The sequence below is a fragment of the Primulina tabacum genome, chromosome 1 (assembly GCF_025594145.1).
Source record: "Primulina tabacum isolate GXHZ01 chromosome 1, ASM2559414v2, whole genome shotgun sequence".
In the NCBI taxonomy this organism is placed as follows: domain Eukaryota; kingdom Viridiplantae; phylum Streptophyta; class Magnoliopsida; order Lamiales; family Gesneriaceae; genus Primulina; species Primulina tabacum.
In genome coordinates, this window is record NC_134550.1 from 33,258,385 (window position 1) to 33,265,355 (window position 6,971).

Here is a 6,971-nt window from a genome sequence, read left to right on the forward strand (position 1 = left end):
TAGACCATGCGCACGTTCCACGTTTCCATCGAATGGAGTCTTGGTCATTTTTCCTTTTAGACAGGACTTACAAGCAGGTAGAGAATTTTTGTCTGACAAGTCAAACGTACTTTCTCCCACTAGCTTGTGCATCCTTCTTTGGGAAATATGACCTAGTCTAACGTGCCATATTTGTGTGGGATTTGGATCATCTAACTTTATATTGTTTGTTGTTGAAATCATGTTTACTTGGACATTCACTTATCATTTCCAGAACATTTCTGGCACATATAATTTTTTATGTCCGGACTTCATGCAGTGAAATAAATATGTTCTAACTTAGCGAGCTTTGTAGGCCTTTTAAGTGTCTTTCAGAGTTTGCCTCTTATTGGGATTGTTTTTCTTGTGAGGGACAGAACATTTCTTTCCCTTACCTTGTGGGCCATTTTTCGTCCGACGAGAGGCCCATTATAAAAACAACGATTTTCTTATTTCATGGTGATCTCATAAGTCATAAGCGTATTGACTAGCTCTTCAAGGCTATCATCTATCTTATTCAAATTGAAGTTCACCATAACCCCGTTAAATGAGGAAGAGAAAGACAACAAATTGATGTTATCTAGTAACTTGTTAGGAATCATATATTCCAGGCCCACCACTTTCTCAATAAGCGCAGTCATACGTACACCACGCTCATGGGCCAAAGCCCTATCTTGCATATGTGTAGTCATGAGCTCCTTGAAAGTAGTGTGCATCATCGTATGAGTTTCATGCACCATGCAACTCTTGCACGTGCATTCGAATGTCAGCAGCATTCAAAATTTCCTCAAACTGTCCCTACAGTTCATTTGACATAGAAGCGAGCACATCACACTTTAGCTTGCATACTATGGTCCTACCATCTTGCACGCTTTGTCAGTTCAGCAGGACTGACATTAGTGTGTATGTCATTTTCTCCGAATTTAGAACAAGTTTTTCCCAACCAGTCTTGAAAATTAGATTCGGTTAACTTGTTAATAACAAAAAGATTACGTGACGAAATCGAAAATATACTGATACGGAAACAAAATAATGGTTGCTGATTATTTTAAAATAATTTTAAGATATAAAATATGGATTTCATTTTATAAATTACCCTCCTACTATTTTGACATTTCCACCACCCTCTGATGAAAAAGAGAAATCGTATTTCCTTAGTAGGCACGTAGAGTCCAATTAGCCAATTATAATCCCGAATAATATCAGACAATTATAATTTCTAAAAGGTAGCATCCAATTGCATCCCTATGCAACCTCCGCGTGTTTTGCCTCACGTTTAATAAGGACCCAATAATATGACGCCGTTTATTTTCGCGTGTCAAACCGACCCATCAATATTGAATTGTAGTAGACGGTCGCCATGAGTTCCCCCAATAATATGAGCCGAAGTCATGGGAGTTCCACTCAATTCACATCATATGTCCGCTGGAAGTCACAGCTTTCCGGCGTACAGGCCTCCCCAATAATATGAGCCAGACACTGTCCGCGGGTAGCGATCAACATGCAACCACGGTTGATGGAAGGCAAGGAAAAATTAAACTCTTTTAATTTTTACTTTTACGGTTTGATATGAATTTTGAATCATATTCAAAATGAGGGATTTTAATTTTAAAATTGTCTCATCATTTTAATTTAAAAATCGCGTGCCACGAGTTTGTATGTTTGCCGGATTCATGCAACTATATTATCTAATAATATACATACATGCATACTACTATATATCGCATATATCATAATATGACATTCAACAATAAATAAGGATGATCGATCGCCAACATTATTAGATCCATGTGAGCCAAACATGGTTCCAGGTCCAAAACCTAGGTGAATGCAGGGATGCAAATGCAACTATTACAAGAGCTTCCAATATTTTACATGTCTTCATCTCGTTCATCGGGCCCACCATCTTCCAGTCTTGATCTCCCATTATTTCTAATAATTACATTTAAATAGCCATGGCACATAAGGGATACATCTCATGGGGTGGGAACGGGCCATAAACGAGGCCCACTTTAATAATATCAAATATTAACAAAATGAATAAAACAGTAAAATATCCTAACATACAACTAACACATTGGTCAAGGCTCTCGATCATCCTTCATGCATTTAATATCAAATATTAAAATCAATTTAATTATTTGATAAATCATATATCTAATAATTTTATCACTAACCACCACAATTATTAAAGAATTTAATAAGTTAAATAAACTCCTTTATTTAATTTCCAATTAAATTAATAATAATTGATTTCTTGTAAAACTCATTTTACCATAAATAATTAAAATCACATTCTAATTATTTATTTTACAAGAAAATTATTAATTTTCTAAAAATCAATTTTTCAAAATAGAAATTGAATCAATTTTCAAAAATATCAATTTTACCCAAAAATTTTAAAATTTAGAAAATTGCACCCTAGGCCCAAACAATTCAGGCCCAACATCCAGCACGGTTCCCGAGATGATCCCGGGCCGTCGCCCTCGCTGCCCGAACGTTTCGGGCAGTGGGGGCACTCCTGTACGCGCAGGGCGCACAGGCATCCGGCGCCTGCGCTTGCGCGTTGCGTGCAGGCGTCCAACGCCTGCGCGCGGGGGACACCTGCGCGCACGCTGCGCGCTGTCGTGCACGGCCCTGCGCACACGGACTGCCCGGAATAGTTCCGAGCAGATTTAAATTTTTTTTTTGTTTCGAAAATCTGGAAAAAAATAAATTTTCGTGGTGCTAAATTTTCTGAAAAATGTTCTTGTGTGGTTAGAAATAAATTATTCAATATCAAACCATACGATTTAGAAAAAACCTTGGCTCTGATACCACTGTTGGATCTCGGTTTTCTACACGCCCAAATGCAGCGAAAGTTTTAAAAATTTTATTTTATTTTGACAATCACAATATGTTTTGCTTTGGGCGCTTGTATGGTTTAAACATAAACATTAATAGGGTGTTGAAATTTTATACCCTTGTGAATTAGATCACGTGGCTCCAATTAATCCGGTATAAACGGATTAGCTCTTGATGAATCCCTACGAACTTTCTTCAAGAGACTCCTTTCTTCTAATCAGGTCCACGACTAGATGATTTGTTCCTCTTCTAATTCGCACTAGAAAAATTAGAAGAAGTTTTACGTTGGAGATTGAAAACGAGAGACAGCTCAAAGTTTTCCTTCAAAAGGAGATGGCCGAAATTTTGAGACTTTTGGGAGATGGGATTTTCGAAATTCCTTAGGAGATGGAGGCTAGGGTTTTCAAAATTATGAATGAATTGTTTCTAACCCTAAGCATAATACACATATATATAAGCTTAGGGCCCATTAATTAAATTAAACACTTACTGGGCTCAATCAATTAATTATCCTAGTCCAACTAGTTTAATTAATTAATTAATCTTTTAAAGTCTAATTAAGAGCTTTAATAATATGTATGTTGGTCTTGTACTCCTACAAGCCTATAATACATACACCCATTACATTTAATTTAAATATATTATAAATTCAACATTTGAATTTAATATTTAAATTATAAATTCAACTCTTTGAATTTATCACATCCAAAATTTAATATTTAATAAACTCAACTTTTGAGCTTAATAAATTAAATACATTATAAATTCAACATTTGAATTTATCATTTAAATTATAAATTCAACTCCTTAAATTTTATCACCTCCAAAATTTAATATTTAATAAACCCAACTTTTGAGTTTAATAAATTATCAAATTTTATAAATTCAACTCCTTGAATTTATTCTCTCCAAATTTCATAAATTCAACTTCTTGAATTTACTATATCATAAATTCAACTCCTTGAATTTATTTTCTCAAAATTTAATTATCATAAATTCAACTCCTTGAATTTACTATATTATAATATAAATTCAACTCCTTGAATTTATTCTATCAACGGGAACAAACGATCCAGTGCTTGTGTGACCCTCAATGGTTCAGGGATACAGCTAGTCGTGGGTTCACAACTCCTTGTGATTCAAGACATAATCCTTTATTCGGGCTTACCCTAGTTAGCCCCATTCATTTCATCAACACCTTGATCAAGAATGTCAGAACTCATTTCTGATTGCACCGATCGGATCATGGTAAGAGCGTCTAGTAGCATCGCACCATGATCCTTTAGGTATCACTGATAGTGCCTGCAAGAACCAGTCGATTATGATTAACGTACAGTACGGTCCCTTCATCTCATATATCCCGATCGAATCTGCAACCATTGGTTTATCGAGGGTTGCATATTAATTCGATAACTATGTGATAACTATAACAGTGACATCGCGTGTACTATTGGAGAACTCTTTCTCCAACGTACATCTCATACTCTGGCCAGAGATTCCATGCACTATTATTACATCAGATCACATAGGATATCCACACCCGTAGGTGAGCGGTGAATCCCCGACTACAATGCACTGGCTCTTATATGTGTCGCAACTGTACCCAACCTTGCCACCTGATGACTCTCCTGGAGCCGGTAAACGAGTCAAAGCACAGCCCTAGCATATAGAGCCTCAGTGTTGTCCCGGGTCGTAAGGACTAATGGTGTACAATCATAACCACGGACTTATCCTCTCGTTGAATGATAACCACTTGGAAAGTCCGAGGGAGGGTTGTTCGGTATAATCATCATATGACTACCCATCTGCATGTTTGGACATCTCCATGCCCTTACCAAGAAACGCAGTACACAACATCACAGATGCTAGTCTCGAGCTCAAGCGACCTTTATCCATGTTTTAGGCGGCTGAATCGACTAGGAACGAATTTAGATCATACAGTGTTTACAAACGAGTTTCAACATCGAATTACGATTCATTTGTATTAAAGTATAATCAAGGACTTTATCTATGCTGTTTGCATGGGTATACAGATAAAGTATAACAAGACCATAAAATGTTAAATTATATTAAAATAAAGATTGTTTATTTCACTTGAGTCAATAAATTCCCTAGCCAACCGTTGGCTTGCAGGGCATCTACCCTAACAATTTCAACTTAGGAAAATGATAAATCCTAGATTGAAGTGGGCTTGTACACAAGCTGTAAAACTAAAGTCTTGTAGTGAATTTCTTCCTGAGTGGAAAAAGGAGAGACATAGAATGAGTTTACCTTTAAACACCCATAAACTCTTGTATTATTTATATTCAACCGCATTGTACTTTTATCTGATTTCAATGTTAAAAATATTTTTATATTGATATCAAGATCCAATCGTACCATTTCCACAATTTAAATATACTTTAAAGTGGTCTAGTCCCATTTGTCCGATTGAGAATAATATTTAAGCAGTTAACAATTGTTGAGTCTGTTTTGAATACCTCGTTGTGTTTAAACATTTGGAAAAGAATTTTAAAATATTTATTCCCTCCCCTCTAAACATATTTATTGTAACGTTTACTGATTTAAAGGTGCGGAAATATATATAAATTTTTTTAAACGTTCACATTTTCGAAATAACATTTAAATGTTTCGCATGCATGATCACTACAGAAAAATATAACATTTAAAAATGATCTTAAATATTTGACAGTAAAAATAGTGCCATTTAAAAATAACTAAACTCATCCAAAATTATACGTAAACATAAATGAATAAAAATTTTAAAATCATCAACGTATAAAAATGTTCATATCCTCTCAAATCTCATAAATCATAATGCGGAAAACACGTGGTCCTCGGGTCATGTCGCCCCACCAGGCCTGCCTACTCAGAGTTCAGCACCTCCAGTCCCCTCGATATCATGCTCACCTGTATCACACACTCCTACTGCGTCTAAAGACTCAACACACCTGTACCAGAAATAACAAGTACAAATACATGGCACAAAACAGTGAAAAATATCATAATCAACATATATTTCATGAATTAAAAAGCGTAATATAAACGTGTCATATAAAATCGTAACGTGTCAAAGCATGTCTCATCATGTCATCATATACGTATATATTTTTTTTAATTGACTTCAGTTCATTAGTTGTGAATTTCATATCAGCTCTATCGTATCAGCTCTATTCGATGGATCCATCTATAAAATCGTGGTACCCGGCGGCGAGGACATCAGCAACAGCATTACCCATCCACTGAGCCTTGGCCTCAGCTCATAATATCTCATGTCATCGCATACATGTACATTGTCACTCACAACCAACTTCCATCCTTCAAAAACATCATCAGGTTCACCACTTAATAAAAACATGCATATACGTAACATTTTCTTGAAACCAAGCATGCAACGTATTTATCATATTTTTCTAAAAATCATAAACATGGTGCAATAAAAATTTAAAACATGATAAAATGTGCTCAGGGCGCTGCCATGACTGAAATCTCACCCTAGGTATAAAATGACCATTTTGCTCCTAGAAACCCCAAAATGACCATTTTAACCCTGGACCTATAAATTTCGACCTGAAGTTTACCGAACTCCTTAAACCGTCCCAAAACATATTTATAAGCATTTCTTAGACGTAAAATCTAGCTCGTTTCAAAACGTAACCGAATAGTTTTAGAACTTGGACCGGAGTCGCGGTTTTAACCCGAATCGAACAAAACTTAACCAGCTTTCTCTCAAATTTTTACCACACCTTATAGACATTTAAAAGACCCTAAAACCATCAATACCAGACCAAAAAACCCTTCGAACCAGCCATGAAAATTGCTGGAAAATAAAAAATAACGCTCCTCAAAAACCCTAGTTCACCGAACCACCAATATTTCGACCCTAGCTCAAAACCAAAAGGACCAGCTCCTAACCAACATCTCCTAGACCACTCTAGGACCATACTGGATCATACAATAACACGAGGTCAGCCCTATGCACGCTGGACATCGCGATCGGTCGCTAGACCCAAGGAACTACAACCCACGGCCAAACTCCTAGACCACGGTTGATGGGCTTCAGGGATTGCTACAGCAGCATTTGAGCCTTCATCAGCCGTGACTCAGAC